Source organism: Psittacula echo, assembly GCF_963264785.1.
Source record: "Psittacula echo genome assembly, chromosome: 6".
Taxonomy (NCBI): domain Eukaryota; kingdom Metazoa; phylum Chordata; class Aves; order Psittaciformes; family Psittacidae; genus Psittacula; species Psittacula echo.
In genome coordinates this window covers 23591344-23604730 of record NC_137743.1, presented here as the reverse complement: position 1 = coordinate 23604730, position 13387 = coordinate 23591344, and positions in this window count along the sequence as shown.

Sequence of the window (13387 nt, the reverse complement as noted above, 5' to 3'; positions counted from 1 at the left end):
TGCGTGCCGTGCCAGGCGGCCGGTTAGCTGGCCATGGCGTTCCCTGCCCTGCCTCGGAGTGTCCCCCCGAGGGGATGGTGGCTCCCCGGCCAGGCCACCCCCATACCGGCGGAAGCAGGGAAGTGGCTGAGGGCTCTGCTCAGACCCTCCGCAGCCCCCTCTCCAGACCCTTCGGCGCCGGCGCTGCTTTGCCTGTGGGGTGGCATTTCCCTGCCTGCCTCTGGGTGTCTGACGCAGTAACGGTGGCTCGGGGCCCCCCACGTCCCTTCCCTCTGCCTCACACACAGCTCCCTGCCCGTATGCCCCGTGCACCCCTACCCCAGACCCCCTGCCTGGGTCTCTCTGCCAGGCACGTCCCCAGCACCGTGGGTGCCGCAGGGAACATTAATCTTTAATTTCCTGTCAAAGCCTCTCGCTGGAGAGAGCAGCGCCTGGCTCAGGCGTGCAGCAGATGCCCGCTGTGATCAGGGCACAGGGGGCTCATCTGGGGCACCCAGCCCTCCACTGCACAGCCTTGTGAGTGAGGTGAGCAGGGGAGCAGTGGCAGCAGATGTGTGCCTGCCCGTGGGGAGGACGAGGAGAGAGGCAGCGGTGCTGCCCAGATGGAGAAGCTTCCCCAGGGCCACTGGCTTCCTGGGCTGAGCAGGGAGCTGACCCAGGAGGAGCCCACCCTCTCCCTGGCCCTGGCTGACCTGGCTGCCCTCAGAGCTGCTCCTGCACCGGGAGCACGCAGGGATGGAGCATCTTGGCGAGCAGCTCCCAGTGCTGCGGGGCTGGAGAGCCTTCATCCCTGCAGCCCATTGGAGGGATCCCAGGGCATTGCTGTCTGGAGGAAATTCCCGGCGTGCCCTGGGGAAGGGGAGCTATAAATAGTTTCCCATCACAGGGTGGAGGGGGCCTGTTTGGGAAGCTGCTTTGTGATCAGGACAAAGAAGAGGCGTCTTTGCACTTGCTCTTCATTAGCTGCCTTCCTCTGGCTGCCCGGGCCAGGATGCGCTTGCATCGAACGACAGCAGGATGTAGCTGCTGGTGTCAAGGACACGAACAATAAGGGCTTTAAATAGCAGCGCTGCCTTTGAAACCCACTTGCCTGTGCCACAGACGGAGCCCAAGAAAATTGTGTGGTGCAAGAAGCCACTGGACATGGGAGCAGGGTGCCCTTGTCCCAGGGAAGGGCCCCCCAAGTGCCACTGCTGCTGCCCATGGGCAGGCTGTGCTGTGGCCAGGACACATTGATCCCTGCCCAGGAGTGGTCCAGGATGCCTTGGCAGATCCATCCAGCTCCTTCTGCCAGCTCCCAGAGCAGCAGAGTTCAAAGCTCCCCCTGCACGGTCCCCTGCAGCCCTGGGCCTGGGGTTAATGAGCAGCACCTTCCCACACTGCCAGAAAAGTGCCTCTTGGCTGCAGTCCGCTTTCCTCTCCCTCTGGCTTTTGGGTTCTGATCTCCTCCTGCCTTCCTTCTGGAGATGAAAGAACACTGTGGGGGTTGCTGGGTACAGAGGCACCTCTTCACCTCCACCACGATAAGCCAAACAGCTGAGCGGCATTGGTGGTGCCAGCAGGGATTTATTGGCACATGAGGTGGAGGAGGAAGGTGTTCTACAGTCTCAGGAAGCCCAACTCCGTGCTGTGGTGGTGCAGGATGGCCCCAGCCCTGGGTTGGACATAGGTTTGGGCGCTCAGGAGCTGATGGAGAGAGATCGGAGCTGGCGAGCCACGTGTGGGCACGTGCATGTGCACGGGGGGAGCCTGGCTGTGCGCATTAGCAGGCCCTTAAATCAACACAGCACTTCAGACAGGAAGGAAATAGGCTTTGCCGACGGCAGGAGCGGCACTTGCTTTGTGCACATTACAGAACATCAGGAAAATGTCAAATTTACATAAAAATGATACAAACTCATTGGAAGAAACATGCATCCAATTATCGGCCCCAGCGCTGGCACGGCTCTGCAGCCAGAGGCTGGCCAGCCGGCTGGCTGCAAGGGACCCAGCCCCAGGGTACTCATTTCATCTCTGGGTGTTTAACATCAAAGCAACAAACAGCCCTGGCTCTGCTGGCTGCCCTGCTTGCCCGCTCCCTCCTGCCAGCTGCCCACTGAGCCCCTGACACACAGCCTGGGCATGCCTGGTGTAGGCAATGGGGTGCCACTGCCTGGCCGTGGCAGGGTGCGGGTTTGGTCCTGCTCCTGCCAGGGCACTTTCTTCCTTTCCTTCTCCCACCTATTCCAGAAAATGGCCACGGCCATCCCCAGGGCTGTGAGAAGCCACATCTGACACATCTCTCCTGCTGTGGGCAGGAATGTGGCAGTGTAGGCCAGGCACAACAGCCTGCATTTACTCTGGGCCTGGGGACATGGGGCTAGACATGGGGACATGGGCAGGGGTGTCCCCAGTGGGTGTCCTCCCTCTGTGCCTGCTCGCTGCCCATGCTGGCAATCCACCTAGGATTGATGGCACATCCTGCAGCCTCTTCCCGGCACACTGAACGCTACGTTTCTATCCTTGCCGCCTGCCGGGATTGATGTCTCACTGAGCGCAGGCAGCAGCCATAACTCATGCCCAGCAGCCAGGCTCCCGGCTCGTTTCTCACCGTGCACCATCACTCCTTGAGATACAGCTTTGCCTTGTGCTGGGACACCTCAGCAGTGAGAGATCAGGACGGGGGGGGACAGAGATGGGGACAGAGATGGGGACAGGGGACAAATCTCTCTCCAAGCATCCCATGGGCTGTCGGCCCTGATGCATCCACATTCATCCCACCAGCTGCCTCCATCCCCGGCAGTGGGTTGGAAGGGGGGTATATGTGGTCGCCAAGGAGGGACACTGGCGTCCCGGATGGAGATGGAGGATGTCACTGCAGCTGGGATTCCCTGCTCCACACCAGCCAGCTGGTGCCCAGGCTGCAGCGTGCGGGGGAGGCTGACGAGCTGTTAATTACAGGTGCTGCTTGGCTGGTGCAGCGCGTCTCTGCTGCTCGGCTGGCAGAGCCGTGCGGCGGGTGACACACTCCATGATAAATTGATATCCCGTTTAGCATCAATTTTCCCTTCTCTGGTGGCAGACAGCTGTGCTAATGGGATGGGACAAGTGAAAATGAAATAACAGGCCCTGAGCACACCAGCACGCACAGCACCACTGCCCTTTCTGTGCACAGCTGTCGCTCCCTGAGAGACACGCGGAACCCCACGCACCCTGGGGTGGGGGAACCGTGGGCCTGGCAGCCTGTGGGCAGGGCTGCCTTCACACCCCTGGCAGCGCTCTCAGATGCTGTGGCACACCCGGGGCAGGTTTGTGACATGTGGTGTGCCAGTGTTTGGTGCTGCCACTGAGCCAGGTGTTAGCAGAGTGCCTCAGGGCTGCTTGGGGGGAGCTGTGCTTTGAGGATAGTGTTGGAAGAGGTTGCAGTGTGCCCAGCTCTCAGTGGTCAGGCCAGGGGGTCCTGGCGTCTGTGTCTGTTTGGTGTTTGCAATGCATTGAGAGGGTGGTGCCTTGGCACATTTCATATTTATAGCACAGCACATAACAAGGAGCCAGAGAAGCAGTTGCTTGGCACTCCGTGCCCATGCTATGTTGGGTGTTTGCGATGCACACAATGCCCGGGCCGACGGATGCAGCATCCCCAGTGCCTGCTCCAGGTTTTCTGTATGCAATATCCAATAGCCCTTTGTACCTATACTCCACACTCTTTTCAGTGTGCTCAGCACCAGCCATGTGCTCATTATCAGGAGTGTATTTGTCAAATTAGTGCCTGCAGTGCGTTTGCCATCGTGGTGTGTGCAGCACTTGATGCCCACAGTTTGCTTAATAATTGCAGAGTGCTCAGCACTTAATACCTGTGGCATCGTTGTTATTTGCACAGTGCTCCCACTCAATGTCAGCAGTGCTCAGTACACGCGGGTATGCTCGGGGTGTGGGACCTGCCACTGCTGATGTCTCCAGCACCTTCAGCCCTTGGTGTCATCTGTGGTTTCACATTTGCCAAGTGCTCAACAATCTCTACAGGCAGTGTTTCATATTCAAGGTGTGCTCAGTGCCTGTTAGATTTGGCATCTGCAGCCCAGTCAGTGCTCGCACCAGCCTGCTCTCTGCGGTGTGCCCAGTGTTTTGGCTCCCATGGCATGATCAGTGTTCACAGCAGACTTCTGGCACTGTGGTCGGTGCTCAGTGCCAGTGCTGTGTGCAGTGCTTGCAGTGGGCTCAGCTCCTGCTGCTCACACACTCTCTGCTCGCTCCTGCAGGTCTGTGTGCTTGCTGCGTGCCCCCAGCACCCAACATGTTGCTTGCTTGGTATGTGCTTTGCGATCGCAGCCCATGGTGTGGTCAGTACAAGCTTCCTGATGCTTTTGCTATTTACAGATCTTGTTGCATAGCATTAGTGGTGTTTCTGCTATTTAGCTTGTGCTTGGTGCCAGATGCCAGCTCTCTTTGGAGTGGCACCATGCTCTGTGCTCACTGCTAGCGCCGGCTCTCACATTCGCAGTGTTGTCAGCCAGTGCTTTCCCTGTGAGTCTCACGCGCACCACACCCAGCATTCACAGTCTGCTGTACATCCCATGTTCACAGCGCAGTTTTCAGTGCCTGTGGCACACATGGCACTGGCAGTGCCCTCAGTGCTTGATGTGATCTTCCTGTTTGAAGGGAGCTGTCACTTGGTGCCTGAAGGTCACGTTTGGGGTTGATGCCTCCAGGATGCTCATCAATCAAATGCTTTCCCTATTCATAGGGATGATCAGGACGAAGTGCAGCAAGGTGTTTGTTGTTTGCATAGTGCTTCACACTTGGTGCCAGTGGTATGCCTGGAGTTGGCAGCACATGGGTTGCTGAAGGCACCCAGTTCCTCAGTGCCTGACACAGCACAGGCAGCACATTTGCTGTTACCCATGTACTCCACAGCAGGTGGTACCCTCCGTGCTGTCAGCACTGGTGGCCCTTGCTGGGGCTGATTGATATGGTGTGCTTGGCAGCCAGCTGTGCATCGTGCCCACGGTGCACACAGCCCCAGGGCCTGATGCTGGGCTGGATCCCAGCTCCAGGAGCTGGCCTGTGGAACTTGCATCAGGACCCCCAGCAGCCTCCTCTGAATTCCCACTCCTCCCCGCAGACCCAGTCTGGCCTCCATTTCTCTGCCAGCCACCGAGGGGCAGTCCTGGCTTGTCCCCCAGCTCCTTCACCGGGAAGCCCGGGGAGGGCATGCAGGGTGCCCCTGTTGCACTTGCCTTTGGTGGGGCTGTGGCATTGAGGTTGAGGTTTTGATCACACAGATGTCAGGAAATGGGGAGCAATGGTTCCCATGGTAACGCTAACTCTGCCCCTTGCCCGCAGCGCTGCGGCTGTGCGTGCACAGGGCCATCATAGGCACCATGCAGCTGAGCTACGGCTGCTCAGGGAACCATAACTTCACATCTCCTGACTTGGGCGCATTTAAAACCTCAGCTGAGGCAGCTCTGCTGGCGGTTTATGGCTCTGTTGGTTTTAGGAAAGGCAAGCGGGAGGCAGGAGCCTCATGGGTGAAGTGCTGTGGATGGGGAAATAGGAGTGGGCCATGGCCAGGAAGAACTGCAGGGCAAAGTCTGGGTGCTGGTGGCTGCAAGGGACTAGGCAGGACAGTGCCTGCAGACACAGCCCAGCATGAGGGAACAGCTGGGTGATGTCTCTCGGAGCACAAAGAATGGATCCGCATGCTTCGCTGGCTGGGCATGCTCCCATCCAGCTCCTCACATCCCTCTGGGCCAGGGCTGAGATGGCAGAGCAGCAGTGGGTGGGAGCTGCCTGTGCAAGTGATGCTGGAGTGCCAGCATTACCTGTGCCCTGCACCTGGGCTACTTCCAGCTTGCACCTCTCCAGAGGTGCCTAGAGAGCCTGGTGATGGGATCCCTGTCACTGCTGTGCCGGACTCCAGCCCCGTGCCACTGATCACCCTTCTGCTCCCATGAGAGTGCAGGAGAGACCTACTCCCTGGTGCAGAAACAGGGCTGCTCAGAGTGGGATGGGGCTCTCATCCTCCTGGCACACCACAGCAAGGCTGTATCCATCTGCACCCTGCCCCACTGGCATGGCACAGCTCTGGGCATGTCCCCTTGGCTATGAGATTCCCTCCCAGCTGTGCGAGCTGTGCCTGTACAGCAGTGTTCAGCAACATCCCTGCTCAGGCATGCAGCTGTGCATGCAGGCATGCCAGCCCTGTGGTGTGCACTGGGGCTGGCACTGTCAAGGCAGGACAGGGATGTCCAGCTGGTGTTCAGGGACTACACACTGTGGCTGGGGCTCACCCCAGCAGGGACCCCAGTGCTGTGGGGGCCTCCCACTGCTGCAAGCAGGGTGGTCCCCCAGACTCATCTCAGTTCATCCATCCGAGCATCCCCTGCCCATGAGTCAGAAACTGCAGGTGGGCTGCCTTACGGTGAGTCCCTTTGTTGCTTGCACCAACTCGTTTTTCCCTGGTGGTCTCTTGGCCTGGTTTATGATAAGGGAGGACAATGGCCAAGGCGGGCTCCCTGCCCTCCAGTCACTTTTGCTTCACTGTCACTTGGGAAGCAGAGAAACAGGGGAGTGTCCTGCTCACAGCAGAGCCAAGGGAGGCTTGACCATCTCCCACAGTGCTGGCTGGAGCATCTCCCAGCCCCATTGCTGACCTCCCTGCCTAACTGCTGCAGCTCCCATAATGTATTCATCCCAGGGTGCCCTGGTACAGCTGCAATATCATTATTGGAGTTTATAACACCATTAGCTTTAAAGTTTTATAAACCACTAGGCAGGTGACAAGTGGTGGAGGGGGCGACTCAGGCTGCAGGCAGAGCAGCTGTGCAAGGATAGCGCTGGGGACTGTCCCAGCAGGGAGCAGAGCAAAGTTTCCCTGCTGTGCCGGTGCTTCTGCTAGTGGTGCATGCCCAGCATCACCCCAGGCACGTGCCCTGCTGCTGAGCTGCTGAGTGCAGCCACGTGAAAGCCTGCCCGGCTCCCTCCTCAAGATGGCAAGGACCAGGGAGGATCAAGCAGCTGCAGCAATAAGAGGCTATAAAACCAAACGAGTATCTCTGCACGCTGCAGCGGAGGCTCCCAGGATGTCTTCCCCTTCCCAAGAGCAGGAGGGACCATGCTCACCCCAGTGCCCCATGCTCAAGAGCAAGGCTCCTGCTGCTCTCCGCAGCTGCTCTCTGGTCACGTCTGCGATGGCCTCTCCAGCCACAGGGGATGCTCAGAGGGCAGTGAGGCCATTTCCTCCACCCCTCCCACTCAGGCCTGGAGGGCAGCATTAGCCAAGCCTGACCTCCTGCTGGCCACGGGCCAGCGAGCATCGCTGGACACAGAGCCTGGAAACAGGTGCTGGGCTGAGCATCCTGTTGGGGATGCTGAACACCTTCTGTGCCCATCCTGCTGGGAAGGGGGCTCTTCTCTATGGATTTGTGAGGCTTATAGTTGTGTTTTGTCTCCGTGAGGATGTTTGAGTGATGTGATCAAGTGGCTGGCTCAGTTTGGGGGTGGTTTGTACTGACAGGGTCAGAGCAGGACATGGATCAGGGATGCTGGTCACTGCTGCTCCTCTTGCAGCAGGTCCATGGAAAGTCAGATGAAGACCAGGAGCAAGCAGGGGGCTGCTGTGCATGGATGGGCAGCCCACAGCAGCCACTGCCTGCTGCCACTTGCTGGGCATGGGGGCACAGCTGCTCACCTCAGAAGGCCAACCTGCTCCCCCCAGGATTAAATACCATGGAATCAGCCTGGGTCCAGCACAGACCCTCTTCTCCTATGAACTGGGCTCGCTTTTGACCCATTATCCCGTTCAGAGTCTATGGGATTTAACCTGGCTCTGACGTGAGCAGACATTGTCCTCTCTGCCATGGTGCAGATCTACACCCAGATCCTACTGCAACCCACTCCTTAAATTCTTGGAGGCAGGACCCCAAAAGCCACATAAACCCAGTGTTGTTTTTCTGGCAACAGCGAAAGGTGTCCAGGGCATCTTGTGTGAGCTCATGCACGCAGCTTACAAAAGAGACTTTGTAATTGAGGTTTTGCGCTTAATGAAGGAATAAATTGCACAGGAGTGTTGTCCTTAATTGGGGTGTTGCATTAATTAAGGTATTGCACTTAATTGGGGTAAAGCATTTAATAAGGTATTGTTTTTAATGGGGATAGTTTATGTAAATGGGATCAGCGCGTTAATGGGGTGCTACACCACTGATGCATCTGCCAGCCCTGGCAGACGTGTCATCTGTCACTGTGGGCTAAACTGAGCATCACATCCCTGAGCGTGAGGGAGCCCAGCACAGACATGGCCTGCTCACAGGACCAGGGCTGCCAGAAAGGCTGGTCTGCAATGGCAGAGCTGCCTTTCTCCCCATCCCAGCACTGTGTGGCTGGTAAGTTTTCACAGTGATGGCTCTGCTCCCTACTCCGGTGCAAATGGCTCCCTCCCACCATTCCTAGCCCTGCTGCTCATCATGGGCACAAGACAGCCAGAGGTTTTGGTGAGTGGGGTGCAGGCAGCATTACTGCTGCCATACCCACCCCACAGCCAGCTCCATGGTGGACGGTGATGCCCAGCATGCTTTTCATACCGACGCCAGCCCTGCTCTCCTGTAATTAGAGTGGACATCTTGTCATCCCAGATCTCCCCACAGATGAGGTGTTCACTGCCCTCACTGTGGACCCTGACCTGCCGGGTGAGCACCATCAACGTGCTGTGCCGGGGAGGCTGCGAGAGGAGGCTGTGCTTGTTAAGCCGGCGTGTTTCAAAGAGTCTCGGAGGATCCAACTGGTGTGAGGCAGAGCTGAGTGCTGCGGCCAGCCGGGCTCCGCAGTCACGTTTCCTTCAATTAGATCAAAATTAATGATCGCCCTAGATCCACTTCCCTCCAGGCACAGGGCTGCGGCCAGCACTGGCTCTGAAGCGTGTGGAGCTGGCAAGGAAGATGCAGCAGCGGCCCATGGGCTTGAGCTGGCAGCAGAAGTATGCAGAAAGCAGGACCCACGTCCCGTCCAGCTCGGACAAGCACAGCATCAAGTAGGGGCTGCCACCTGGGGGTCTCCCCTTGTCCAGCCTGTGGCTGTAACTGCCCCACCACCTGTGTCCCCCACCCTCCTGGACTGCCCAGCCATGGCACCCTTTGGTCCCTGGGGTTGATCCCCTGTGCCCCCACTGAAGAGCCGCTGCCCTGCAGGGTGGCTGGGAGGGTGGGCTCACAGCAGTGGCACAGCACTGGTGCCAGAGCATGGCAGGAGGTTGACTGAGTTCTGGTACAGCAAGGAGTTGATCCATTGGCTCAGTGGCAAGATAGGGAAAGCCCAACCAAACCCTCGTCTGGATCAGCCTAAGAATAGAAAGGACAGTATCTAAGTCTTGCGGGCATGAATCATGATGAGGATGCTGGGGCGCACTACAGCAGGATCAGTCCCACCAGGCACCCCTCCAGGCTGTGGGCCAGTTTCTCCCACGCAGAGACCCCACCTAACTCCCGCTGCCTTCTACAGTGTGTCAGGGCCCTGATGCTCCAGAAAGCCCCTCCTCTGTGCTCTGTAATTTTGTCTACGGATGCAGCCTCTTAGCCTCCTCTGCTCTCACCCAAGCCCCCAGTGCCTCCAGCCAGTCTCCAGCAGTGTTCTCCGTTATTGCCATCCTCTCTACTCTTTCCAATTAGTTTGGATTTTTCCTGACATGGTCCAGGACCAGGCACAGAGCTCCCACCGAGGCCTCGCCAACAGCAAGTGTTTCAGATTCCTTGCAAATAATGCTCCTTCTCACACAGCCCTGAGCAATGTCCTGCTTTCCACCGAGCTCAGTGCAGTTGCAGGGCAGCTGCATATCCTATATATTAAACTGGCAGATCCCATATCCCAAATGAAGGAGGCTTCTCCTGATTTTCCCTAGCTTTTCCAAGCCAGCTGCCTGACTGCTGAGTGTCTGGAAATGCAGCTTCTGTATGCACAAATAATGGCACCTGCACGGCGTGTCCTTCCTGGTGGGGTCTGACTCTCTGCGTGCCTTGTTTACCCGTCTGGGTCTGCCCTAGGTGTCGGTGCTAAACTCGAACATGCAAATGGTGCTGCCCACTGCCGATGACGGCTCTGCCCTGCCGCCTGCCTGCTTGGCAGCCCTGCCCTCTGGCTGCTCGCCCTCCACTCGCTTGGGCAGATTTGCTTTCCGCCCCAGCCCAGCTCTTGGCACTTGTCCTTTTGAATTGTATCTGATTGTTTTCAGGCCATTTCTCCGATTTGTCAACATCATTTCATATTCCAGTCCTGTCTTCCCCAGCACTTGCAGCTTCCCCCCATCATCTGAGTGTAGTGCGTGGGCTCTGTGCCAAGCCCCTGCTGCTCAGCATTCCCCTGGGATGGCGGGCTTGGGAGCAAGCAGAGGGACCCCCTCTCCCGATCTGATTGTGAGCCCTTGGTTGATTTCCCTGTCTTGTCAGCTCGCTTGCATGGTAGGTAGTGAAGTCGGCACCCTGGAGCCAGGGATATTGGGCTTCTCTTGGCTGTTAGCATCAAACCCAACGGCTGAATGTGGGAGCACCCGTGGGAAGACAGGCTCTGCAGTTGCTTGTGGCAGGGTAGAGGCAGAGCCCCGCTGCATGCCACAGAGTCCCTCCTTGTGGCCTTATGCCCCCCATGCGCAGGCATGCAGTGCTCAGCTACAGGTGGGAGGCTCCAGTGCAGAACTGTTGGCTGTAGACATGCTGCCGAGTGGCCATTCCCAGCTGGTGCTGTGCTGGCTGCCTTGTTTGGTCCCAGGAGAAAGTGGTCCCTGAGCCTTGCTGCCTCCCCTTCCAGCCATGCTACTGCTCTGCTCCCTGCCTCTCCAGCCCAGTGTCTCTCCCGGCATGCCCCCTCCCCAGGTGCTCCCTGGTCGTGAAGCCTTCCCCACTCCTTGGCATGCAGGAGGCCTGCAACCGCAGGTGAGGATGGGGCTTGTGCCTTGGGTACCATTCACTTGGGCGGCTTGATCCCAACCCATTGCTGTGCCTTGGGTCATCTTGAAAGGGGATGGCCAGGCAGAAGCAGGGCACAGCAGAGGAAGAGGGGCAGGACAAGACATATCTTTTTGGCCACACGGGAGGGGACCATGCTGAGGGGTGTCCCCAGCCAAGGTGGCAGTTGCTAATGCAGCAGAAGATGTCCAGAGAGAGATGGGGTCTGAGGTCCCTGTGATGTGGGGGCAAGGGCTGTGTAGGCAGCTGGGAGACAGATAGTCCTGCTCCCATACCATGTCCATGCCATGGCTCCTGCCAATCTCACACACAGATCATCTTGCCCTGTACCTCAGGATCTGCGTCTACAGGGTGGACCTGCATGTCAGATCCCCCATGCCCTCGCACCTCTCACCACCACAGCACGGAAAGATGCAGGGAGGGACTCTGCACCAGGCACTGCAAACCAAACACCCATTGCCAGTCATTGCCTTGTACCAAGAACCTTCTTTGTCACAGGATCAGGTCCTTGCTGTTCAGTCTTTGGAGGGCCAAGCATCCCTGCGGGGCTAAGCCGTGCAGAAGCAGCTCATGGCTTGTGCCTGTGTGTCCATGGCCACCCGTGGTGGTGGCGGTGTTTGGGCAGCTGCCCAGCCCACTCCCCACTGTGCCTCTCCGAGCTGGGGATGTGGGGCTGACACGTGCACACTGCATCCGCCGGGCAGGGCAAAGCGGGCAGATGGGGCTGTGCGTGCTCACTGCTGGAGGCAGCCTATCATGCTGTATTGACCCGCACAGAGGCAGGAACATGTGTGCCATGCACAGATCGATGGGAAGATTGAAGATGTGTGTGTGCTTGCCGGACGACTGGGGAAAGCTTTGCCGTTGGCATCGGCAGCACAGTGAAGGTCACACTGACCTGCGGCGCAGTCCCAGGGAGAGGCAAGGCCTGCTGTTGAGCTCACGAGGGGCTGTGTCTTCATTGTTCTCCAGGGACCCCAGCTTTCCAGCCAGGCATGCGCCTCCCCAGCAGAGCCATGTCTTTTAGGGGAGGGTACTCAGTGCTGGGCTTGTTCTGGAGGTGAGGAGCTGATGTTTCCCCCACCACTGGGTCACTAGGCAAGGTTGCTTGGCTTGTGGGTGAGGGGTCCGGCTCAGCCTTTCTAGCAGAGCTAATCCTCTGTCACCAGCTGGAGAAACTGAGGCAGGAAGCTTGGAGAGATCACGACTTGCTGTCAGAAAGTGTGTGTGGGGATCCACCTGATCCAGGCACTGAGTAGTTCTGTAGCTGGTGCCACAGGGTGAACCCCTTAACCTCGTCACAGCTCTGACCCCACTGAACGATGCAGGCAGAGCCTCACTTCTGTAGGCAGGAAAGGGCAGGAGGACACCCCGGGTACCCTGCTGCCATGGGAGCTGAGTCCTGTGTGGGGCTATGCACAGGAACGGATGGAGGCGAGTGTGCCTGGAGGGAGCAGAGCAAGACCCGAGGAGGGGCAGGGTTTCAGCAGGGCAGGAGGAGGTGAGGGGGACGCCGGCTCAGCCTTTCTGCCAGAGCCGGTCACTGCCTGAAGTGACCCCGCTTCTTGTGGTCTGCCCTGGGGAACCGTGGAGCTCAGCGTGCGGCACACAGGGGCCAGGGGGCAGGAATGGAGCTGGGGGAACCCAGCCCGGGCGCACAGCAGGCGCAGCGGGGAGGGGAGCCGTGGTCACGGGGTGTGTGTGCTGGTGCTGCCGCCCTCGTGGCTCCGGGACACCGAGGAGCACGTAGTGTGGGTGGGGGTGCATCCCCAGCGCCCCCTCTTCAGCCTCGCTCAGGCGGTGGCTTAGCGGCCGGTTCTCGGCGGGGCCGGGACCAGGACCGACGGGTCTCGGCGCTCGCCGGCTCGGGGCGCGGCGGGCCGTGGCAGGGAGGCAGTTAACGGCCAGGGAGCCGCTGAGACAGGAGGAGTCCGCAGGCGGGCGAGCAGGAGGGGGCCGCCGGGCGAGGTGCCCGCAGGCTGCCCGCCCCTGCCGAGCCGCGCCGCGCTCTGCCCCGGGGCGCTCGGGCCGGCGAGGCACGGCGAGGCGAGGCGGCAAGAGCAGCGTTGGCGGCGGCGGTGGGGGGCAGGCTCCGTGCCCCGCCCGCCTCGGCTCGGCACAGCTCGGCACGACTCAGCATCGCACGACGCGGCACGGCTCGGCATCGCACAAAGCGGCGCGGCACGGCTCGATTCCGCACGACGCGGCTCGGTTCGGCTCGGCTTGGCACGGGTCAGCACGGCACGGCACGGTTCTAGCAGCTCCCGAGCCATTCAAACAAGTGGCTCCGGCAGCACTTTATAGCTGGGGCTGGGGACAGGGTGCAGCGCGGCTCCCTGCCCCGGAGACGCCGGGCCCCTCACACTGCCTCTTTTCTCTGCTGCTCGCTCTTTATTTGACGATGAAATAATGTTGACATGTCTTGAATTATTAAGTATTCCCTGGATTTTATTAGCACA